The sequence below is a fragment of the Ochlerotatus camptorhynchus genome, unplaced genomic scaffold (genome assembly GCF_037179485.1).
Source record: "Ochlerotatus camptorhynchus isolate MF236.1 unplaced genomic scaffold, CSIRO-AGI_Acam_v1.1 ptg000065l, whole genome shotgun sequence".
NCBI lineage: Eukaryota > Metazoa > Arthropoda > Insecta > Diptera > Culicidae > Ochlerotatus > Ochlerotatus camptorhynchus.
The window spans coordinates 153,239-179,554 of NW_027040555.1; the positions used below are offsets into that span (position 1 = coordinate 153,239).

The following is a 26,316-nucleotide window of genomic DNA, read 5'->3' on the forward strand; positions in this document are numbered from 1 at the left end:
GATGATTGGCACTAGATTGCGGAACAGAGACCGACGATAAATAAAGGAATGAAGAAGTCTTGTTGTGGAAATCCTGATCATTCCGCATGACATAAGCGAAGAATTGGAGTAGGTACGTGTTGCTTTCGCTGTTGAACAAGAATCCAAAAAATCGGATAGCCCTCCAGGATCTATTGGAAACGGAATGGATGACGCAGGAATTGAGAGGTAACTCAGAATTGAGAGGTAACTCAGAATTGAGAGGTAATTACGCTTACCACTACACCACCGGCGCCGTTTAGTGATATTTCTCTTCGGTTTTATTTTAATTAAAGTTTTTTGGCGTGTTAAAATCACAAAGGCGAATACTCTGCACTTGTGCATAGTACGTTTATTACAAAAGCGAGCGTCCATCGGACGTTTTTTATACTGGCTAGAAACCCGTAGGCAATTCCTTGGCCATTTACCAGGTTTCTGTACACGTGGTGTATATCCGGTGCGACTGCTCTGTGGCCCGCCAGTTTCTGGCAGTCAAACGGGCCGAAAGGTTTTTCCGTCGGCCTGCCTTGCGATTCCTGACGGGGTGGTTCCATTCCGTTCCATAGTGGTTGCGTAACGGAATCAGAGCACGTGAAGGCCACGTTGACTACCTCGAACGGATGATCTGGTAGAGTACCAACACCCACCGACAACCTCCCCCGCACCTTTAGTTCGGCCGTTGTTCTCGTGAGCATCCACCATCGACGCTACATCCCTGCTACGTCGCTACACCGTTAAATCATCGCACAGCATTCGTGCACCCCCCGCTTGCCGCACTGTCAGCTGCCAGCACATCAGCAAAACCCTGCGCAGGTATGTTTCATTCATGGCCATGAACATTCAATACAACACACACACTCACACACACAAGAATTAAGAAAAGAAGGACAATATACATAAAATGAATTCAACATAGACTACCTTTTTACGTTCATCTACGTTCAAGATCCCTCTGGTAAATCAGTCCACCGGGTGACTTCTGCGTTACGTTCCGCTTTGCGTTAGTTTTCGGTTGCAATCATTTTTAGCTCACTTTCATTGCGTTTGAATTCACTTCGAAACCGTTCGGAAAACCCTAGAGATTTGATTTCCTGCAACAATTGCTAAGCCGGGCAACCTTAGAAAAACACGACCAGTGGTCTCTCGTTATCGAGAGTGGCGCATAAGCCACTGTGTTTCCAGGAGTCCTGATAGAGGACGTTCTACGACGGTTACAATTTGTCCTCTGTCCTGTCATACGATGATGAGATTGGTATAGTTGACGATATTTTCGGCAGACAGATGAATATTCTTTCCACCGGTCTCACCAGTCTTTCTCTGAGTTGAAGGCTTCGACGAAACTAGCTGTTGTGTTATATTGTGTTGGAGTGTTCGACTGTGAGGTTTTACAATAAACAGTTTCGGCTTGGCAGTCTAGCAATCACTCAATCAGAACAAATTAATTTTGTAATTTGTCCCTACGTTTCGGCGCTGTTGTGGTTATCAAAAAATGTTTGTGTCAACAATCAAATTTTGACGCATCCGCTTTGCGCAGGCGCAGAAATATTCCAGTGATGCCAGCTACTTTAGAGATCATGAAATTATGAACCATGGGTGCCAAACAGTGCCAAGGAGTGTGCCCAGGTGCTCCCATATGTGTTTTTGTTACTAGCCATGAAACTAATCGTGTAAAAGTTTGGTCCAGGAAGTGCCTAAAAACTTTTCCCGAGTATGTACGTTGACTGAACCATTTTCATTATGGTTTTCACAGAAAGATAAACCATTTTCAATGTGGTAGTCGTATGGTTGTGATTTATGGGGGTGGTGCTAGAATGTCTCTAAAAAAAGTTAGGTCTGTTCAATTATTTATGGTTGATTCAAATGCCAAAAATCACCTTTTCTGCCAACATTTCCGGTGTACCGGTGGTTTGCCCATACTAATTTCCATACAATGTTTAAACGCAATGCGGTAAGCCGGTCTACAACCAATTTTGCACAAATTTTGTGCAGTTGTTTGGCACCCCAAATAGAACCAAAAAAGTGTTGTTCTTGCCCACCCTAGTATACACGCAAACATGTTCCCATCTCCACATGTGTTCTATCAGATTCGTTTTATTGCGTTAGTGCAATTTATTTATTTTTATGCTTGCTCCTGATCAACATGATGATAAAATTTTTTAATCATTTAATTCGTACAATGCTGAGCACTACACTTAGGCCCTTATTACCGATGTCACTTCACGGTGAAGTGACAACTTATCACTCACGATGAAGTGATTCTCATTTGATTTACACGGCAAACACTTCACCGTGAGTGAAAATTGGTAACTTCACTTCGTTTGCATCGTGAAGTGACACGCGTAATAAGGGTATTATAGTACAATTTTTACAGTGGGTCTGGGTTCAATCCCAGCCAAGGTCGTTGGAATTTTCTGAGCCGGAAAATGTCTGGTTACAACTTCCTAGGGAAGAGAAGTAAATATGTTGGTCCCGGGCCGTGCGTTGATAGGGTTCAGGCATTGGTGATTGGCTCTCACTTGTGGGACAGATACCGACGGAAAATAAATAAAATCCCCACATCCACTTAGTAGGAACCTTGACTGTATCCTCACTTGCCAGTCCTACCAGAAGAGGATATACAACATTAATGTGGAGGTTGTCGACATCGGCAAACAACGTTGTTGTTTTGTGATGAAGCTTAAGCTCGAGCGAAAGATTCTGAATTATGGATGTGCACAGAAAGTTGATTCATTCGACCACTGAACATACTATTGGTGGTTCGGGTCACCGAGGTTGTAACGAAGTGGATGAAAAATCAAAACACCAAATGAACTCCACTGCTGTCCAATCTATTGCCGTCAGGATTTATGTTGCGTTGGGAATATAATTTATTGATGTCAATAAAAGTGTCATGTATCTAAATGCGAAATGCTTTTGCTGATTGCATTTCAATTCGTAGAGTGTGTTTGCTCGATGAATTTTAAATCACAACCTGACGTTGGTTTACAAAGTTGATAAGTTCCCATTATTTTTTTTCCGCGTCACTGTGCTGGCAAAGCGTATTTCAATGTTTGTTTATAGATCTCATTCGGTTTTAATTGAAATCCCTACCGCCTGGATAAAGCAGACATAAACTATCAGCATTCAACCACCAACCACCGGTAGAGGACACTTGCGGCGGTGATTTCAGTTTGTTTGCTGAGAGTTTTTTTTCTCTCTCATTTTCATTTATTCAAATCCTCCATTTTACATTAACAACGATGCCATTAACGCAATTGTGCTGGGTACCCTCTTCAAACCCCAGTCAGCCATCATCGCCCAGGTATGTACAGCTACCTTTATAGTGCACCCCCTCCATACACACAAAAAGAGCTCATAATTCAAAAGCCCTCCAGCCTAAAGAGCGCACTGCAATATTCATTACGATGTTTTCCCAAATTGCAATGCCACTACCAACCGTTTCGAACCGTACATGGCCAGCCAACCGAGTGGCGACACTTCACCGAAACGGAGCTAAAGTGATGGGGTGGTGGACCGGTAGCACCTGAAGACAGCGACATGGCGCAATGGAGAGAGAATGAGGCGGTAAGATGAAAAACGTTGCTTGGGTAATGGGGGCCAGAGCCGAAAAGGGAGATGGAAAATAACGAAACATAATCAAACATTCATATTGTTTAAGAAAGGTGCACCGATACACAAAAGCGCTATACTTACCTGGTCGCGAAGTTGTGTTTATTTTAAAATCGTTAAATGAGAATATTAGGATTTTATTCCTTTACTTTGCCTTCGTCTGTAGGTACAATTTGCTGAGGGGGGACGTGCTGTCAAATCAGCCTACTGATCATTCTTGTATGAAACTGGTTCCAAACGTAAACAAACGCTGTAGGTTTCTTATGGCTTGTTTACGTTTGGAACCAGTTATGTGAGGTAGGCGACGATTGTTCGTATTTGACAGCCACCTCCCCCCCTTGACAATTTGCTCGTCTACGGGTTTTATTTAGGAGGGGTGAGTCATTAGTGAAGGAACTTATTATATTATATTTATTTAAAAATAAGTAAATGTTTTGCATGCAATGTTTATTCATCAATCTATAGATTTACACCTCTATTTTGCATGAAATTTTTGCATTGTAATAAAATTGCATACATTTTTGGACAACTCTTCATCCATTATTAGAAACACTGTTCCAGTAGTTGTGGCAGTAGACTGGCCCACAAAAATAAAACTTTTAATTTTCCACGGGCCAAACTCTAGATTTGTGACTTTAGATGAGAAAACGATTCCCTGAATGTTTTAGCTCATTTGGTTATAGGATGACCAGGCGCTTTCAGTTTGAATTTTGTATAGGGAATTTGGATAAAATGCATGAAAAAATGATACTCCTACACTCTATCGATCATAAAAAAGTTTCCTTATTCTTGTTTTGATTCAGATTTTCAAAACTTGTATTTCAGTTAATGAGCAACAACTTTGCTGAAGACTGAGATATTCGCTTTTGAATGTAAATGAGCATTTTGTATATGAAAATTTCATCCAGATTTCCTATATGAAAATGAAACCAAAAGCGCCAGCCTCTGTAACGTCAAAACGAGCTGAAACATTTAGAAAGTCAAGGGGTATTCAACTCTGCACATCTCAATCTGTGCCGAGTACTTAATCTGTGCCAAGCGTTGTGCCGAACGTGCCGCTCACCCTCGCAAACTAACAACACAAAAGGTATCTTAATTAAGTAGCTACCAAGCTTATGCTTTTATTCGCGAGAAATCGGCAATTGAATCCATTGTTTACAAAAGCAGATTGGATCAAATTTCCAATCACTTCGGACAGGTCTTTCATTCGATGCCTATTCTGCACCTGCAATAATAAACATTAACAGAATTGTGAAGATCTCACTTCTATAAATACCAGTAGATCATTTTACCCCGTATTTTAGTATTTTCTATCCTACACTTAGGATAGAAGAAGTTACCGTTGATGGCACCGTCGATAAATCGTCTTTTTTTATGATCGGCTATGCAACACGGTAGCAACAATCAATACGAAACTAACGATATTAAATTGGCTAACTACTTGACTAGCCTATTGGTGTCAAGCACATCGATTAACGTACCACACGCACGTTGTAAATTCCAGTACTAGGCATGGTTGTATCGCACGCCCTTGTCAGCGATGCTATCAGCTCTTCCCCCTTCAGATCAAGGGTTATTCGCTCTCGCCTCAGTACTTCGCTGAAGATTTCTTCATCAAAGAACGACGTCCGCCAGCCTCGAGCGCAGGAGGGACTCCCTCCTGCCACTCGCCTCTCACCTTGCCCCACACACAGCGACCATCAGGCGGCTGTGGGTGTAACCCTCATCCTTTTGGGTGAACCCAGTGTAGGTTGCCTTCCAAACACGGGCTGCAGTACGTCACATCAATGACGGATTCTGCACCGTTCCTTCTGTAGGTACTGACCGAACCGGTGTTGGCTAGTACAACGTCCAGTTTGACCATTGCCTCCTGTAGGATGCATCCTCTCTGGTTGGTGTGGTGGCTACCCCACTCCAACGCCCATGCGTTAAAGTCGCCCGCAATGACCACCGGTCTTAGGCCGCCAAGTACCGCAGTAAGTCTGTCCACCATCTGCGAGAACTGCTCGATGGACCACCTGGGCGGAGCATAACAGCTACTTAGATATACTCCATTGACCCTGGCGATCACAAACTACTCGTTCGAGTTAGACGAGACCACCTCCTGAATAGGGAAGCTCCCCGTTGTGCATATCGCCGCCATCCCCAACGCGTCCGTGACCCAATTTTCGTTGCCAGATGGGACCCGGTTCGGGTCGGAGATGATTGCGACATCCACTCTTCATTCCACTGCCGATTGCCACAACAGTTGCTGGGCCGCCGCGCAGTGGTTCAGGTTCAACTGCGCTACCTCGAACATGGCTGAGTATTGCTCTTGGCCCCCGGGCAGTGCGGGCCTCCTGCCATGTGGTTGGTAGGGGATTTTCCTTTCTCCACGCATATTGTGCACTTCGGTGGTTTTTGGCAACCTTGCGCCTTATGGCCCTCCGTGCCGCACCGTCTGCACAGCTTGCGTCTATCGGTGTTCTTGCAGTCACGAGCCAAGTGGCCCTGACCGAAGCACTTGAAACAAGCCGTAACCGGTCGGGGAATACTCACGGGGCAAACCGACCAGCCCACTCGCACCTTCCCTGTGGCTGCCGCCTTTCTGGCATCAGCTGCCGAGAGCTTCACGGTAGCCACCTGGGTGGAGAACAATCCCTTCCTCAGGGTAACCGCTATTAGTGGTACCTCGATTTGGCACTGCTTCCTGAGCGCCGTGACTAGTTCGGTCGCCTCTGTCACCTCGTCCAAGTCTATAACCTGAATGGTGATTGTCGAGCCTAGCGACTTCACCTGCACCCCATTACCAACGACCTCCTCTGCCAGCTTCTGATAAGCCGGTCCCTGGTCTTTAGCGCCACGCTTTATCACCAGGAGCATTTCGCCAGTACGCCTCACGTTGCTGCCCATCTTCGCAAGACGCTCGTCCGCTCTCATCTTCCTCAAAACTTCCGCGTACTTAGACGCTTCCGTCTTGATGATGAGAGCCTCGCTTTTCGTCTTGTTCCGGGCAGTGCTGCTGTTCTGGGCAGTTTTTTTCGGGGGTTTCAGGGGTTTCGGGGGAGCACCTTTGTTTCCGCCCTGCTTGGAGCCGCCACTTTTCTCAATAGCTCAGTTTCCTACTTTAGACTTCTTCTGTGACTCGTCCACTGCTGCATTGGACTGGTCAACCACTGCCACGCACTCCTCCTGGGTAGAGACTTTCTTTCTTCTCCGCCCTCTCGACGACTTCTAGTCGCTTCTTAAGCCGCTCGTGGTCGTCCTGGGCCTCGTTCACAGTTGCACGGAGCTGCCTCAAGGCCTGCTTGAGGTCCTTCGCAATATTGCTCCGCGTGTTCGTGAGCTCGATGATGGCATCGAGCTGTCCCGCGATAGCCAGCATCCTAGGGAGGGCCCCTAAGCTACTCATGACTTTTTTTAACCTGGCCCATCCATAGGTTGCTCCTCCGGATGTCCACCGGTCCCGTCGCTTAACTCCGCGTCTTGCAGAAGTTTCGGCCGCGTGGTGTCCTTGTTCAGATCACTGGGTGGGGGAGATCTCGTAAGACCACCCTTGGTGAATGAGTTCGCGGTCGCTTCCTTGGCGACTTGATCACTAGTTTGGTTTTTAGACTGATTTTGATGGTTTTCCATCATCTTGACTATTGGGTCCCCCTTAGACCGCAATCCTAACCGTGCAACTGGAATAGTCGCTGTTTGATCCCCATGGGTGCCTATGCAAGCAGTGAGGTCCATGGCGAGGGTTGACATAGGCCTTCATGGGGCACTATGTTCAGAGCCGGATCGCGTAAGACGGGAATAACTCAACCGAGCCTATTCCCACCGCAGTTTCCCAACTGGGTGGCACGATAAAAACGTATTCTAAGGCCTGTCAGGGTTTTATGGTACGGAGACGGACATGGCATTAGCTCAAACGTCGTTTCGGTCGGTTCCACCTGTATAAACGGGTTTCCGCTAGACTTAGTCCTACATTAGAGCCAGTGTGTCAGTACACATACTTGCGATCTTACTGACATCGATCGCAAGGCGCCATCTGGCGCATCTTCTCACTCTTTATCGATCGTTTGCGATCTTGCTCACATCGATCGCAAGACGCCTTCTGGCGCGTCCTCTCGCTCTCTGTCAATCGTTTACTTTCGATCGTTTGTTGTTCGTTTAGCCGACTGCGTCAGTACCGCAGCACTGATGGTCCAACGTTTCCAGGGTGCACCACGAGGAGGCGAACAACTCCACAGGCCTACTGGTCTTAGAGTTACCTATATGCTGCTACTAGAGTTATGTACTTACGTCAGATGGCAACTCTTTTTCTCAACAAGAGTTTGCATTTTGTCGGGAATTCATTCAAGTTTTTGAAGCCGTCAGGATAAATTTGGTTTTGGGGTTATTCTGGTTTCCGTTGGGGTTACTCTGGGTCGGCATTCGGCTTTACTGTTCTGTAATAATTATACATACGGTGGACATAATATGTTCTCTCTAAAATGATGTGATTTGATCATTCACGGCTATACTGATGAACCGTGAGAACACTGGGCATCCCGGAAAAGTTCCGGCCAATTCTCAATGAGAACCAAACCCGTCGTGCGACATATCAAACTTCATGATTTTATAAAACTTGAATGGTATTGGCCTTATTGATAGTACACGGTCACACTAGCGCTCCCGGGCATGTTCCGGTGCCCCCGGGGAAGTGGTCAATTTTCAACAATAACCAAAACCCGTCGTGCCGCATATCAAACTTCATGATTTTAAAAAATTCGACCGGTGAAGGCCTTTTTGACACTCTACGGACACACTACCCCAGTAGCCATAGGCACGTTATTTCGCCTTTTTGGCTTTGGAAGTCAAATTTCGTATAGATCGGAACACGGCCGAGAGATCTAGTGTACCCGTGGTCTGTCAATAAGGCCATTGCCGGTCATATTTTATAAAATCATGTTGTTTGATATGCCGCACGACGGGTTTTGGTTCTTGTTGCGAATTGGCAACTTCCCCGGCGACACCGGAACATTCCCGGAAGTTTAAGAGCGACCATGGACTATCAATAAGGCCATTATCGGCCAATTTTTTTTTTTTAAATCATGAAGTTTGATATGTGGTACGACGCACTGAAAATTATTTTTAAATTTATTTTAATTAAATTTAATAAAACAATATTTTTGTTAATTGCACGTAACATTCGTATTGCATGTTGTCAGATAAATTTCCAAAATTACGCATAATTCGTACAATTCATGACTTGAATTTCATATCATATAAAAAACTGCTTCTTGACCAATGCGAAATGAAATCAGAAGCGTGTGGGGTAGTTTTTAAGAAACTAGTTTTAAAAAACGTACGAATCTATTTCGTTACAGAAAACAACGAATCGATTCGTGGAACAAACTAACGATTTCGATGTAAAAACGAAATTTTATTTTCAGTGTGGGTTTTGGTTATTGTTGAAAGTTGACCACTTCCGCGGGAGTACCGGAAAATTTCCGGGGGCACCGGAACATGGCCGGGAGTGCATCTATGGTAAATGTCCGGGAGGGCCAATGTGACCGTGGACTATCAATAAGGCCAATACCGTTCAAGTTTTGTAACATCATGAAGTTTGATATATCGCACGACGGAGAATTGGCCACATCCCCGGGGGCACAGTAATTTTTCCGGGATGCCCCATGGGATCATGTATCATCGGTATAGCCGTGAATAGTCCAATTTCATAATTTGAGTGAGAAAATATTATGTTCACCGAGTGTATGATTATTACACAACAGTAAAGTCGAAGACCGACCCAGAGTGACCTCAACGAAAACCGGAATTACTCCGGAACCAAGTATTGTTCTAATTTTTTTTCTGACGGGTTCAACAACTTGAATAGATTCATTACTAAATGCAGCTGCAAAAAATGATTGAGAAATTTTGATTTTAGAGCTAATTGAATTATGAAATCTATGCAAATTGAGACGTTAGGCACACAAAGAATAAACTCAAAATATTCTTCCACATTGTATCCGGTACAAGTATCATGCAACAACCCAAACAGTTAGATCAATTGATTTTTTCATCGTTTATCAGAAACCGACCATCAATTAACAGGCGGATGCGGCTGTCATAAATCTTCATCCCCAATCGCTATCGAGTGTCAGAGATAAGTGAAAAGTTTCTTTTGAAAAAATGAAATACCCTCTGTAGACGAACGATAACAAAGGAAGGGCAAACCTTTTTCTCCTTCGCGGTACAATATTGCAATATCTTAGTCCAACAAAGTTTAGTGTAACCCAACCCAACTTTTGAAGCAGCCAACCGGAATTGATCAATCATCAAACAAAAAAATAGGAGAAACTTTCTTTTCCTTTCCCTTCCATGACGTTTTTCCGCTTTAGCAAAGCTAGGAGGTACTTGTACGTATCTTTTGATTGAACGCAAACTAGCTTTCCTCCGGGGAAGCACTGAAACAAACAAGCAAACTATTCGACGGAAGATCTGAAGCATTTCGTAATTGAAATGACTTTCCACCTCCAATCCAAACCTTCTACAGTTGTCGTCGTCGTCGCCGCTTTGTCATAGGCGTCCCGACAGTAGCTATGTCATCAGAGTATTAAGCTAGCTGGAAAATAATTAACGAGAATTACACGTTGATGGCTAAAGGTCCCTCCGCCGCACAGCCGAATTGATTCATTGAATCGCTCCGTCACTTTGATGGCATACTTGGCTTACATAACTGTGATTTCCTGGAAACAAGGCTACATCTAGGTAGCTCCGTCTTCAACTGGCTTCGCTTTGAACCCATCTAGACCATCATCATCATCATCATCATCATCGTCGTCGTCATTGGAGAGAGATGATGAGTGTGCTTGGTGGAATGAAATGATTACTTCCAGGAACTTGATTGCAGAAAAGCATCCAAGAACATAGGAACGGTAGAATGGGGGAAGCTTTTCTCTTCGTTACATACTGATTGGCGGTGTTGTTGCTGTAGTCCACGGATCTGTGTGCATAAAATCGAAAGACGGTTCAGTTGCAAACAAGGGATACCATATCCAGCTACGGTGGTTTTGTACAGAGTGCTTACATTTGCCATGGACAATTGTGGAACGATGTACGATGTGCCATGCTGTAGGTTTCAAAATAACCATCAACGATCGATTTTCTTTTGTTCTGGTGATGAATACACAATCAAGTGCTATCCAACTGACGTATGATGCCACTTGAGTGCAGCAAACACAATCTTACTGTTGAAAGTGGCAATATTTTTATATTCTCGCATCAATCTTGCTGAATTGGGGTTGTTGCTACCAGGGTGTTCGTGCTGCTGTGATGCTATTATGCATATTTCAGATGCGTGCAATAGATTTACTGACGTTCATCCATTGATTTGAGCTGCTATTTTCTAATGCTTCGATTTTCAATCTCTTTTCAATCATTTCAGGTAAGCATATGACTTGTACATGGATAACTAGTGGATGACGATACTTGAACTTTTTAACTCTCTAGATCAGGTGAGAAAATGTGACTGCAATACATTACAATACAAAAACGTTATCCAACCCAAGTAACAATCCAACAGCCTTTTGGCTTTCACTCTGATCTAGCGTGGTGTTATAATGGCAAAAAAAATCTATCTTTTTAGTTTTGAAACAGCATTTAATAGTGCAGAACATTCTCGGTTAGTGGTTCAGCATTTTGCTGTTTTAAACCCATTTTAAGTCTGACGATAAAATCAACACGTGTCTGAATCTGAAGCTCAATTTTGGCATGTGGATACATTGTGTTTCAGAGCAACTATTGTTTACCCCCTGACGGTAATAGGTTAAGGTATTGCCGAAGCCAACTTTTCCCCTACAGACAAACAAAGCAACAAATTATCGGGTTGGGCTTTCAAGGAACCACAAGGAAATGCCGAAGGGTTGTTGAACTAGGAGGAATAATTCTAGCGATGCACAGTGGGACAAACTTAAAAAAGTGAGACGTGTCTATTTGCGACGATAGTATTGAGTGTTAAATTGTGATGTATTTCAAAATGTTTCTTCATTTTTTGAGTACACACTTAAAAAAATTCATGGAAATTTAGGTGCTCTGAGAGTGACATATACGAGCGTCAATTTGGACATAAATTTCAGTCATAACAGACGCGAAATATAGCTCAATCAAACGTACTTTTCGTCGAGCAACGAGCTTTTCAGTCTCGAAGCACTTAGTATTACATGAAATGTTTGTTTACGTCTCATCTTTTATGTCAAAGATCGATTCCGTCACGTGTAAAATTAGTTATTTCTTAGTGTGTAGTGTATTTGAGTAGGGAAAATGTTTGCTTAAGGAAGATGTACACAACCCTTTTTTGGTTCCATTTGGGGTTCCAAAGAACTGTGTAAAATTTGGGGACGATTGCTTGTAACCCCACTTCATGCATTGCGTTTGAAATTTGTATGGAAGTTGGTATTGGAATCCAAATTTTTTGCATTTTTATCCTTAGGAACCACAATTTTGCTTGAAAAAAAACCACTTTTTCTTCCAACAATGCCGGTGTACCAATGGAAGTCAGATTCCAAACTAAAATAATGTCGGAGATTCTTATCTTATCGATTTGCATCGATGCATCGTAGATTGCATATTGGCAACTGTCATGTATCTACTTTATCGGCCATATTTTGATTGCTGAGGAAAACTATTTGGGAGTAAATTGCTCTCCAATATAAAAACTCAGAACAGGAAAAGCATGACAATCACCGTTGCCGGCCACGTCCATCTTCTCCGTTACGGGGAAAGGAAGGATATTGTTGATGTAACATCTACTTAACGGGAGGCCAGCGACTCATAGTTGTTGTTGTACGGGATTAGGTCAGGATTCGCGAGACCCAAGGGGTAAGTCACCCAGCACATTGTGCCAAAATTAGATTCAGCACAGCTTGGGCACATCCATCGGCACACCTTTGGCATACCTTCGGCACAATTTTGTAGGCATTGGATTGTTCCTGATGAATGTGGGTGTCTTAGTGGAATACCTGTATAATGAGAGAGAGAAGGATTAGTAATTTCCATTTAATTCCACTACCTTATTTGCTTATCAGTGTCTTGTGCTCAATAATAATACTAATACTAAATACAAGTATACAATAATAATACTAAATATAATAATACTCGACTTTTAGTACAAGACACAGAAGAAGTCTGCGCATTGTAGACGAAATACGCGTATCTGTCAAGGATAAGCAAATAATGTAGTGGAATTAAATGGAAATTACTAATCCTTACCACTTATAGATCTAAATACGAAATGTAGGTTCTAGAGTGGGCTTAAGAGAAAGAGGCAGTTAATCAGACTCCATTAGTACCCTTAATTCAAATAACGCTGCCCTCACACAAAATAAACTACAGAAGTCTATTCATTATCCTCTATAGTCGGTCTCCTACAATCTTTCCCACTGGTTCCAACTCTTTCCGGCCGCTGATAGCCCGTTGCTTTTCACATCACTAAAGGCTAGTCTTCTAGTCTGCCTTTGAGGGCATTATTAAACCTAAGGACTTTTATTATCCTATGACACAAAATTCCAAAATTTCGCACACCCACCACTTTCCGCGTCATCCTCAATCCGATTTATTCTTGCGATTTCAAACCAAAACATTCAAGGTGTCAGAAATACCGGGATGGGTTTTTTTTACAAAAATCGCAGCTTGCTCTATGACCGGCACAATTGACATATCTGCGACACACCTGCGGCACACTTGCGGCATACTGACAAAAAAAAGACCAAATATTGGTGTGTGTCCAAGTAACTATTTTGGTTTTATAAGGGTTCTGTAGATCATGATTTAGACTTGTAGAATGCTATAAAACCTCGATAAAGCCTGAAATGTTACTTGGGTGGAGTGACCTACCCCTTGGTGAGACCAAAGTAATTGTGTTTTTAGAAGCTTGGGAGTAAACCAATGATCTTCTACTCAGTAAGCAAATGCGGCAGCCACCAAACAAGCCGAGCTCATCGATTTGATCAGGCTATCGTAACAAGCTATGACCGACGTGACGATTGTTTAAACCCTGGCTGACACTACTTTTTTCTATATAAATATATATTTAAGAAAACAAAACTGTATTAGTTGTACTAGTCTACGTTGGTTGACGAAATAAATAACAAAAAAAACCAAATGAAATTACGTTCTCTAAAGCAGTCAAAAATGCATCCCAAACTGGATCAAGCGCGCGCCCTATTTTTTTTTAAACATTCCGAAGCGTTCCGCCCGAGATCTATCAGTTTCGATTTTCTACAATAGTGACCTGGGATAAATCGTAATGTCTTTTCCCCACAGTACCGGATGCGTTTCACCTGTGCATACAATGCCTTGGTTTTCTTTGCATGCACGTAAGGGGCTATTCATTAACTACGTAGACAGTTTTTTGGGATTCTTTACTCCCCCCCTGCGTAGAATATTGCCCATACAAAAATTTTAAAAACTTGTATGGGCCGTGGATAATTTCCAACCCTCCCCCCTAAACTGTCTACGTAGTTTATGAACAGTCCCTAACCTATAGCTCATACCGTAGTAGCAACAATCAATACGAAACTAACAATTTTAAATTGGTTCACTACTTGACTAGCCTATTGGTCCCAAGCAAACGATTAACGAACCCCATTCTAGTCGAAATTCTAGTACTACAAAATGTTTGTTTTGATTCGTTATGAAAATTTGACAGATATAATGAGGGGTTAGTGGATTTTCCTATGTTTCGAGGGGTGAATCGATTAGCTTGGGACCGAAGAGAGTACCAGAGCTGCGCCAAAAAGTTTAGCACGTTTCTTCGGGACATTCTGGTCTTAGAGTTACCTCTATGGTAGTAGGCTGTGTATAAAATAAAATGATTTACTTAGTTTGACAGTTGCACCATGACGAAGTGGCAGCGTATTCGTGATTTGTCCCACGCGCAAATGTCGCAAAAAGACATTTCAATCGCCGTGGGAGTGTCCCGGTGAACCATCGAAAGGATGGATTATTCAATATGGAGCGTCATGAAGGCCAAGGCCTGTTCTAAACGCCACCCGAGTTCAGCAAGCCTCAGACAAACATTGACCCGTACCTGGAGAGAAATGGATCCAGACTACATTACTAGAACCTGCCGTGCATTCCGGAAGCGTGTGGAGGCCGTAATTGCAGCAAGTGTAAACTCGTTCGATGATTATCATAGTTTAAGACTCTGAGAAACATCACCCCTTTGAATAAATAAAAAAAACTCAAAAACGAAATTTGTGAGAATTTTTTTAATTTTGACATTGCTCAATGGTGCAAATATTATCACGCATACGGTACAATAAGATTATTTCACAGATTTCTGTGAAATTTTACCGGAATCTCAACAGCTGAACGTGAGGTTAACAGTTTTACAGTTTTTCTGTCATTTTTGATATTTGTGAAAAATTACAGGAAGTCTGTGCAGCTGTTTACCGAACGTTCAGCTGTTGAGATTTCTGTAATAATTTCTAAGTGTGAAGACTATGTTCAAGCACTCGGGTGCACACCTTACCGACAGTATTGCTTTTCTTATGTTCTATTCTAGTTTTACTGATATTTATCCAGATTTAACTCTTGAATATGAGGAAAATCCATTAAAATGTTACTCTGTCTACAAGTGAACATCCATCGATCCCCCCCCCCCCCACACACACACACACTCGAGAAACTCTTCCTGGAAAAGCTCGGAAAATTCATCTCACTTCTGAGTAAATTCACTTTTGCCGAAAATGAGTGGGTCTGATCGACCGTGTACCTGGTCCATACATTTAAGGCCAAAAACAAACAACAACACATGCGCATTTTGTGTTTGTTTTGCATGTACAGTTAACTATCCCTTACACATGTACACAGTTGCATCGAATGGGAATAAATCTCCTGTTTTTCGCATTCCGGATGGGGTAAAACTAAACCAAGAGGTATATCTGGACTGTTTACAACAAAAGGTGTTGCCATGGGTCCAGTTGGAGTTCAAAGGCACAGAGATTTGCTTCACCTAAGATTCTGCACCTGTCCACGCAGCCAAACTTCGATCATTTTTGGTCAAAGGAAATGTGGCCCCCTTCTTCTCCAGATATTAACCCGCTAGATTTCGCGATGGCGTGCATCGTAGAAAGGGCGACTAATGCTTTCACATCTGCGTGAACAGTGGCTTCGAAAATCTCTTCAATCGTCACCACAAGAGCAAAAAAAAGTAGAAGGGTCTGTGTCTAGGGGCACGAACGGAAACTTGACGTAGGACCGCTAGTGGACGGAACAAATGTGAACATTTAGTTCTTTTAATTGATCAATCATCAATTATTTTAACTCTTTCCGTTTTTATTTGTAAGCGTATCAAATGTGTAGTATTTATTTCAAAGAGAAAGTTAATGAAGAGAATCCAAGGGACTGTCAACTTGAGTATTTTCGATTCATCTACCCGACTTTAAAAGGTGTATTTTGATTTTTTTGTCATTTATGAATTTTTAAGTTTTGTGCATTTTGGTATCACCCCTCACAGGATTTCCTTCCGAATTATATGAATGGGGCGAGTGAAGAGTATCGTTTGTGCAGAATATGTAAAAAAGGAGGAACTTCGAGAAATTGAACTCGTGAGAGCTAATTTTCTCACAAATTTGATTATATTGGCTTTCTGGGGACTGAATATACACCCAAAGCGAATTATTCCCACTTCTCTCAAATTCTATATGGATTTTTAACGCTTCCTACCAGCGTGTTCTGGAAAATGGTCGGACAATAATTAATCTCACCAGTACATTCGGGCCTACAATTACACACCTTATATAGAGACCAGGTTGAGCCTTGATAGCTAGCTGCTTGCGGGAACTGATGACCTTGACAAATGTCCAAATAATACTCTTAACAAATTTATGGTGGTCCTGAAGAGGACCATTTTGTAGTGATGGTTGAGTAATGCTGAGCTGAGCATGACGAGCTACTGATTCCGATCCTAGCCTAGCGGTGGGACTTCTTCCTACTTCTCTATGGTTGCTCATATGAGCTCTGCAGCTCGCTGCTTGCAGGCAGCCTTTCGTTGTTGTTGTTGTTGAAAGCACTCCTGCTGATGCTGCTGCTGCTGCTGGACTGGACACCACCACTTACGGTGATTGAATGAGCACCGTTCAGTGGGACCGATTCGATTTTTAAATCTGGGTTAGGGAATGCGCTGTTTCAGCCATTCGGTGATAATTTTGATCACCATTGCAACTGTTGGACATTTGGTATTTTTCAATTGTGACCTATTGGAAATTACCTAAGTGTTCATTTTAGCAGATTGGTAGATAAATTTCCGATCATTTGGCTTGTTTAGAATTAATATCTATCTGCTATTGGTCGAAACCTAACCTCTATTCGTAATGCTGTGCATTTTGGTTTTTTGAAATTGCGTGGATTCTATAGATCCTGTGGAGATCTATCTAGCCCTAATGTATGTGTTGGTAGAGGGAAAAATGTAAACTTTGCGGGAGACGATGTCTTAACACTCGAAAACAATTTTGAATATGAAGTAAAACAAATCCTAGCTAGTCCTGCATTATGATTTTGTTTGAATTTATTTATTTGTAAAGTCGCCGGGAAATACCAGCTGGCGATTTGTTTTTAAAGATAACTCCTTACTTGAAAACAGGCAAAAACTCCCAAAAAGGCCAAATAATATTTTAAATAATAATGTCCAAATAATACTCTTTAACAAATTTTTGGTGGCCCTGAAAAAGACCGTTTTGTAGTGATGGTTGAGTAATTCTGATCTGGGTGTTCAAAACGGATGAGGCTGTCGAGCTGTATGTCGTTTGGAGCGAGGGTGACACGCTTGGCATAGATGACCGACCCGCAGCGACTCACGAAGAGCTACTGATTCCGATCCATAGCATAGCGGTGCAGCTTCTTCCTCCTTTGATGGTTGTTTATGTGGGCTCTGCAGCTCGCTGCTTGCAGGCAGCCTTTCGTTGTTACTGGAGAACAATTTTCAACGCCACACGCCGAAAGCACTGCTACTGCTGCTACAAATTTCGACGACCGAACACCGCCACACAGTGGTGTGGTCGTTGGGAGCGTGTGATTCGGAGTATGGCGATGAGTGTGCAAAATATTACGCAATTCCATCCTCCTTATTCGCACGCGCCCGAGGATCAGAGGCGAATGCCACTTCGACTTGTTGCGTCTACTTACTACTCTCTGACGACTGTGCTGGGGAAGCAGTACGCTTTTGGACAATGCTGGACATTTACCAGTTTTTCAATAGTTTGTTGTTGAAAATCAACATTCGATGCGTAGCCATATTTCTGATCGATTGGTGATAAAATTATTGAAATTGGACCAGGGGCAGCTGAGTTATTAACGTTCAAAATCTTTCTTAATTTGTTACATGTTCCATTTTCGGTTTTCACAAAGTGTACCCCCATATAGAAATCAAAGACTTAGTCCTACGTCAAAAGGTGTTTTTTTTTCCTTTATTTAACGTCGGTCTCTGTTCCGCAATCTAGTGCCAATCACCGACGGACATCGATTGCCATCCATTGACGGCAACCGAATGTGCAGGCAGGCAGCTTCCACACCTGCGTAGGATATCGCACCCATTCACAACATACATGGGCCGGGACCAACGGCTTTACTTCCCTTCCGAAGGAAGACGTGACCAGAGATTTTTATGCCTCAGAAAAATCCCACCGACCTCGGTTGGGATTGAACCCAGACCCGCTTACCACTACACCACCGGCGCCGGCTGAAAATTGTTTCTTGACTGCTGAAACTGCGTTACCCCTACAAGCCCAACGTGTCGTCGAAAGGGTTTTTAGCGAGATAGTTCGTTCGCCCAAACTTCCCATCACTTGCTTAAATACGGTGTGACGGGTTGGGTTTCCCTCGATAAAATTATACAAATATTTTATAGCACCAAAAAAGTCAAATATTCCCTTTCTTGATGAAACCGAGTCAACCAACGCCAAGTTCAAGCAATGCGCGTAGCAGTGCACATATCGAATATTTTTGTTGGCTTCCTTACATTTTGCGTTCACTTTTCCCAACATAGTAGCGGGTCCGACAAAACAAACTGCGAGTATCTGCTCCCACAATAGTTTAAAAAGCGTTTATTACGTCGCACAGAGTCGTAAAAATCGTATTGGCATCAGTTTTGGTGACTTTTCTGATTCTAACAAACAGTTCTACTGGACGAAATCCGTCAAAATACCGCAAAACGTTGCTCATGGTGGCCGCAATCACTAGTCTCGTCAGCAATCACAGCAACCGTTTATTCTTTTGATAAAGTCTTGAAGGAGGACATTATGGAGCGCCAAGAGAAGATCGTTTTGCACTGTTTTGCTGGTGTATAGTGCATTTTCTGGACCCTGAAGCAAATGATTCTTCAAAACCGGATCATACTTGAAAAGTAGGTCTATCAATTGCCGGATTATTAATCAAATTTAGAAAACTTCAGGTAACGATAGACAATGGTTATAATACTTAAGGAAAATTGTCGAAACTTCAAGGCAACGTTAGAAACATTGAGGAAACTTTAGGAAGTCCTATAAAGTTAAGGGAAGTTTAAGAATTTGATGAGAAATATTGGGAGCATCCGGCTAGTTTCTCAAACTACAAAAGAACTTGAAGGTAGTTTCATTAGCTTCAGGAAAAATTTGGAAACTTTCAAATAGTTCATTCTGATTTCAATTGAAATATTCCTCAACATTTAAATAAAGCTATCCTCCTAATTCAATTTTCTTTCAGTTTTCCTCGGAATTACCTTAAATTCTCCTTTTGAATCTCACTTCTTCCCTTGAAATTATACTCACATTGAAAGTCTCATAAGAATTCAGTGGCATTTCTCCTCACAAATTCCTTAGATTTCTTATCATAATTTGTTTGGCAAACCCTCCTGAATTTATTTTCCGAATTCCTTTAAAGATGTTCTGGTGTTGTTCTCAGATTAAATTGTAATCCTCCTTTTAGTATTTTCAAAAAGATTCCAAGGACTTATGCTCCGGTTTCGTTTTCTCCTACAACTTTATAAAATTATCCTCAGAAGGCCCTAGAATTTTGCTCTGAAGGAGTTGTGCTCCTCAGAAATTTTCAAAGTTTTCATTAAAATTATCTTTAAATTCAATTAAGGGTTTCTTGAAATTCTACTCAAAAACTTCAGGCTTTCCTCAGCAATTCCTCAGAACTACCTTGACATTAGATTGCATTTGATGTTTTTCTGAAAGATTTGAGTGAGATTTGAATGAGGTCCTAAGAAATTATAATAAAATTCCACGAGCTTTTAAAACTGTGCATGGATTTTGACTCCAGATTCTTGAAAATTTCTTGAAGTATTATAGCTTTAAAGTCCAAACTGGTTCAAATTTTAAATTTCTAGGAAATATGCATGTTTCAAACTAAAAAAAAAAAAAAAAAAACATTTCAACCCTCTGTTCTTTTAAATTTATTTGTTACTTAATATTAGTCCACTGTGGATCTGTAAAGGTCAAAGTGTGAATTAAAATAACGAGAAAAACTAAATGCTTGTATTTTCAAATTTATTGTTTTCTTTAAATATCCTTTGTAAGAAAATTGTTTAATTCTCTGAGCCTTCCAGGTATTTTAAGGAAAAATTAAATTTCCTGAGGATTCCCGGTTTTTCAGGTTTTTGCAGTTAGTACACCCTGACTAATACCGTGGGTTTGGCCATAAACTTTCTCTTTAATCTTTCGTTTTGAAGGTTCATATCGTACATAAGTGTTTATATCGTTGAATAAGTCTAAAACATAAAACGTTTATTTTCTCTTAGGTCACTTTTTAGTCACTATTTTTAAAACTATAAGTCACAATTTGGTCACTTATTTCTTCAACATGGTCACTAAAATCACTATTTTTGACCTCAGTGATCGCTACCAGCCCTGACTGTACAACTTTTAATTTCAATGACAGAATAAAGGCCATGGTTTATATGTACCTGGGGGGACGTGCTGTCAAATCAGCCTACTGATCATTCTTGTATGAAACTGGTTCCAAACGTAAACAAACGCTGTAGGTTTCTTATGACTTGTTTACGTTTGGAACCAGTTATGCGAGGTAGGCGACGATTGTTCGTATTTGACAGCCACCTCCACCCCCTTGATATGTACATGTTGAATGTTTCCTTTATCATTGTGTGGTAGTTTATCGATATTGGATCGTCCGTAATATATAATCAATTTAGCATAACAGCAAAATAAACAAAAGGTGTTAGTCACTTTTGTAGTAAACAGTGTCTTAACCAAGTCCCCGGCCGGCAAGCTGACATATAACCGTAGTTTCACGTACCCACTTGCAAATAGTAGATGTCGCCACACAACATAAACAAAGAGATTGTCCTTCACCGCCGCAATGGCATTTCTCTATGGAAATCCAACCTTTTGTTTCTCCATGTGTGGATGTCAAACAACAAGCAAGAATGCTATTTGATAAGAGCGAATTTATTATTGGTTTTTTTTTCTTCCTGAATTTGTTTTCCGTCGATCTTGTTTTCCGTGCTGAGCACCAATACTCCCAACGCCAGGGAGGCAGCTCCCACACCTAGACTCTACCTATCGACCCATCAACTCATGAACCGGGGACCAACGGCTTTACTTCCCTTCAGAAGGAAGGCGTGATCAGAGATGTTATGCCTCAGAACATCCTGGCGGCGCCGACTGGGATTGAACCCAGGCCTGCTGGGGTGAGAGGTAATCACGCTTACCACTACTCAAATTTATTATTGGTGAAATGAAATAATCCAAACAAATTGAAACCGATTGATGGGGGTTCATTTTCTTACTTAATCAAATGGCAAGAAAAATACTTGGCTGTCTTCTATTTTATTTTCCTCTTGAATATAATCAGCCAACAGATTTCTTTTTTTGATCATAGTGGTGCGATAAAGGCTTGCCATATGAATAAACAATAGTTTCCCGTGTTTCTCTATTCTTGTGTTCTTGTGTTCTTGTGTATTCTTCTGACATGCAAGACTTCGGAAATTAAATTTAAAATACTCAATAATCACCACAAATATTTCAACGTTGGAACATATTACGAACGGCTTGAAAATAGAATCCTAATGAGCAAGTATGCAGGATGCAGAAAACAATCATCGCAATATCTTGATAAATCTAATAAGGGTCTCAAAAAAAATATAGTGAGCTTCTAAAATGAATAAATTAAAGTGATTATTTTGTGTTACACCCGTCAGTATCATTAACGTTATTCCTCACCAAACATGAAACCTCGAGAAGCAGATGAGTCCATACATTTGTATGCTCTATTATTTAGTTACATAAAGGGTGTCCACGATGAAATTGCCACACACAAAATTGATTCGCAAAATTCGAGTTTTCATCCGATTGCCATCAAATTTTCATGGATTGAGAAATAACTATTAAACTTCATTTTACCATTTTACTCGTATTTTATTTACAGTCCATACGCAAATGCCCGCACCTTGGCCTTAACCCCGGCCATAAGATTCTGCACAACCTGTGAATCAACCGTTTTTTGCATGTAAACCCATACTTTCTTCAGTTCCTCGACTGTCTTCACTACCTTAGGTCGTTTAAGAAGGTGCTGCTTCATAATCGCCCAGTACTTCTCGATGGGGCGGAGCTCCGGAGTGTTGGGAGGGTTGAACATTTTCGGCACGAAATTGACCTTATTGTCCGCATACCACTTCAGCACGTCCTTGGAGTAGTGGCATGAGGCCAAATCCGGCCAGAAGATTGTTGGGACGTTGTGGGCCTTCAGGAGAGGAAGCAGCCGCTTCTGGAGGCACTCTTTTATGTACACCTGTCCGTTCATCGTGTCCTGGGTCACGAAAGGTGCACTCCGCTTCCCGCACGTGCAGATGGCTTGCCAAACCAGGAATTTCTTCGCAAATTTGGACATCTTCTGAGTGCGGACATGCTCCGGAATGCTGAACTTATCCTTGGCCGTGAAAAACAGGTTGCCGGGGATCTGTTTGAAGTCGGCCTTCACATATGTTTCGTCGTCGTCAGTTATGGGCATAGTGACAATGACAAAACAAATACCATGAAGAACGCTGAAAATTTAGTGATCATATAAGTGAAGTGATTGTTAATCAGAATTTTATAGAATAGTAGCTGAAATTGAGCTCTGATGATTTTTGCACATAAGTAATGGTCGCAGATCCGTTGTAGCAAGATATTTAAAACTTAGACAAATTGATCAATATATCACATATTTAGCTTAAATTCATTAGAGGCCTTCGACATACGTACAAAGTACACCGTTGTACTATCGTTGAACAATCGTTGTACTATCATTGTACTAATTTTGTACTCTTTTATGTTAGTACCTTAAAATTGTACATTTTGCAGTACTAGCTGCGTATAATTAGTACACTCTTACTCGCTGCAAAACCTTGCTTTCTTTGTTCATCATCGACGATAATAGCAATAGCACAGACAAACAGACATAACTCTCGCAAGTTGTTCATCGAACAAGCATTTAACGGTTGATTTAAAAGTATTGTAGTTGGTAGTACCGCCACCTGTGGCGCGCATAGTTAATTCCCTTGCGTTTGACGTTTACACACTACCGCCATCTGTTCAGCGAACTACCTACCACTGTGTATTCAACAGATGGCGGTAATGTTTTAGCGACGATGTTTTAAAGTGAGAAATATTCAATGTTTTATGTCTGTTTGTCTGTGGCAATAGCGTTGAAATCACCGAAAGTATCCTTGTTAAATTCTCATTTGTTCCCATTAATTCGATGACAATCATCTATTTTCTTTTACAAATCATATGTTTAAGCTTTTGTTTCTGTACTGCTCATATACGGTACACACAAAAAAAAAAAGTTTCATAAACTGATGCCACAGACAAACAGACATAACTCTTAGAAGAAAATTCTTCCAAAAATATCGTCAAGCGTATTTTGCATTCGCACTAGCACCATCTATCATCCACATTCCCAAGCAATGTTATGCAACCGGAGCATCCCTCGTGCATGCAATTTTTTCACTAGTTGCTCTTCCCTCGTTCTGTCAATGCGTTAGCTGTGTTGAATAAAAACAAAACAGATGGAAGTCAGTGATGTAGGTTCTACGAAATTTTCCGAAGGTCTATAGAATTGATTGAATTCTGCAGAAATACGGATCCGTAGGAAAAATTCTCAGAAGCTAAGCTTTTTTTTGGTATTTGTTTTTTTTGCTTAGTATGCTTTTTCTTTTGCTGGAAACAAGTTTTTAAATAAGGTAATGCATCACTTATTAGTGCCCTTTCTACCACCGCTCAACACTTCAATGTGTACACAGAAGAAAAAAATAATATGTATCAATCAATGATAGTCATGGTGTAGTATTGAACATCAATATTAAGAATATTGAAGTCATCAACATTATTTGTTCTCTAATTCTGTGTATATCGTACAACGTAATATTAGGAACGGAATGACTAATGTGCAGCAGTTTTGATGTAATATTCAACAACTTTTTTTTTCTGTGTTCGTCAGATGTGTTATGTGTCTCCAGTGGGATGCCTTGACCACTTATCGTTTCAAGAGCTGACATCTACTAACTAGACGTGAAAAAGAACTGGCAGCACTGCCAGTTCGAAATGTGGTGGCTTGCTCAATGCGGTGGCTTGCTCAATGCGGTGGCTTGCTCAATGCTTCAGTGGCGCCACCATGACAAATGCAAGCACATTCCCAACTAAAAGATTATTTGCGATGAATATGATTGTGAGTGTTATGTCTGTTTGTCTGTGCTGATACTGTATTGTGCATACTACTGAGATTCAAAGCGAAATTTTTAACTGGCATCACTGGAGTTCCTATGTCGCTAACATGCGGTTTAGTGAGCGCATGACAATAAGATGAATTTTAAACTTTACTTTTGTTTACTGTACATCATTTCCGCATTCGCCCTTTTAAGATAACACTTCTGAAATTTGTGAGTTTGACAGAACCACCAGCACCAAATTGTCGGGGTACACTGGCAATATACCGGAGCTGTCAAGTTGCCCCCACTGACCATAAAAGGGGGGAGGGTCGTGCTCCCATGTCCCCCTTGGAGCCGCCAGTGCTAATTTGTATAACTCGTTCAATTATAGTTGAAGATGCTAATTTAAAATAATAGACTAAAGTGGTAATGTTTTTTTATACGATAGATGTAAATTGTCAAAGTCGTTCAATTAATTTAATCAAAACCCGTTTTTCAAGAAAATCGTTAATAGTTTTTCAACAACAAGAGATATCAACTTGGATGCTTCAGCAAACATTTACACCATCAAAGGCATTAAATGTGTCTAGAATAAATCATTTTCGAAAAATCAAAGTATGAACATTTAATGTAAAAAATAGTTTTGGTAAGGGACACCTTTTTAAACCAGTATAAAACGAGAACCAGTTGAAATAAAAAAAAAGTATGTTTATAAAGTTGATTCAATTCAATTGTTCTAAAACTGTGTAGAACATTGCACTGGTCAATCTCGAATAACTTATCATTTGATTTTTTGAACTGAATAATCGTTTCACTTACATCAAGAGATTGGCCAAACAGTATGTATAAACTTTCCCCAAGACCACATTTACCTAAAACATATGGTTTAGGTGCAAACATTTTTGTCTTCCTGAATACGGCTATGGGGCCATTGTGCAGTGGCAACATAATGCTTCATTCCAAATATCATACCATGAACCAAATTGCAGCCCATAGTAGAGATGTGAGTGGGTAACACACCACTAGCAGCCCCATCCATTTCCCTTCTTCAAGTTGCTATATGATAAATGGTTCTGTTGCTCCTGGGAAATGACACAGTAAGCATCCCGGCAGCGGGCAGGATAGTAGTAACGAAAAAGCGTGCCAGCATCACCACCACCCCTCGGGCACTTTCTCATACTTTGACAGGGGTTCCTGATGGAGGAAATCCTCGCTGGTTTGTGAAATAAATATTCCATCAATTCGGAATCTGTTCCGCTGTTTTCCGATTGGATTGAATGTCAGTTTTTTTTATCTCTCCCGCCCGACGAAAACATGACCCGGAATACTATAAGCTGTTTCCTGTTCCTGGAGAAAATTCCAGTCAGAGGTGTGGCGCGGGGTCGATGCAAAAGGTGCGAGGAATGATTGATAAACGAAAATCCGATTTTATATAACCAAACTGGATTGGTGCGAACATTGATGATTAATTTCGAAACTATGCAACACTGGAAAGTTCTGTTCTCTACTCAAACGATTTGTATGGTTGTAGTTGTGTGTAGCCGTGTTCAGTTCGGCTGTCTGTTTGATTAATTATTTCGCATGATAAGTTGTTCAAACTACGGTTCTCGCTTTTTGGTTATCGCCATTTGCCTCTCACTCCGCGAGGTTGGCATTTATATATATTTTCACTCGTTCATTTCCGACGGCATGAAATGGACTTTCATTTCCTGATACGACTTTTTTTCTGCCTAACTTCCTGAATGACGTCCTCTGCGGGTCAACGAAGGGATGATAAAGACTGGCCAGGTTTTTGGCTTTAGGTGTGGGGATGAAGGGCAGTGCAAACGTGGTGAAACCGGTGAAGAATCATTCAGGCAAGTGGAGCGGATATATTTCATCTAACGACCACACCCTGCCGATTTGGGTGGGAGTTACTCATTCTCTTTCCCTCTCTCTATCTCTCGCTGTCTTGCTTACCCTTCCGGTTTTTTCAGTTGGGGATAATCCCACGGTCGTCGTCGTCGTCGTCGATGTGGTGGATTAATGGTGTTGTTGGTATCGAATTCCTGGCG

The 26,316-nt window shown here is 41.5% G+C and overlaps 1 protein-coding gene across 1 annotated transcript in view; it reads left to right on the forward strand.

Annotated features, from left to right (window-relative positions):
- LOC135697051 (metallo-beta-lactamase domain-containing protein 1) overlaps positions 1 to 26,316 on the forward strand; it is a 276,092-nt gene that overhangs the window by 140,559 nt on the left and 109,217 nt on the right. The gene's annotated exons all lie outside the window — the stretch shown is intronic.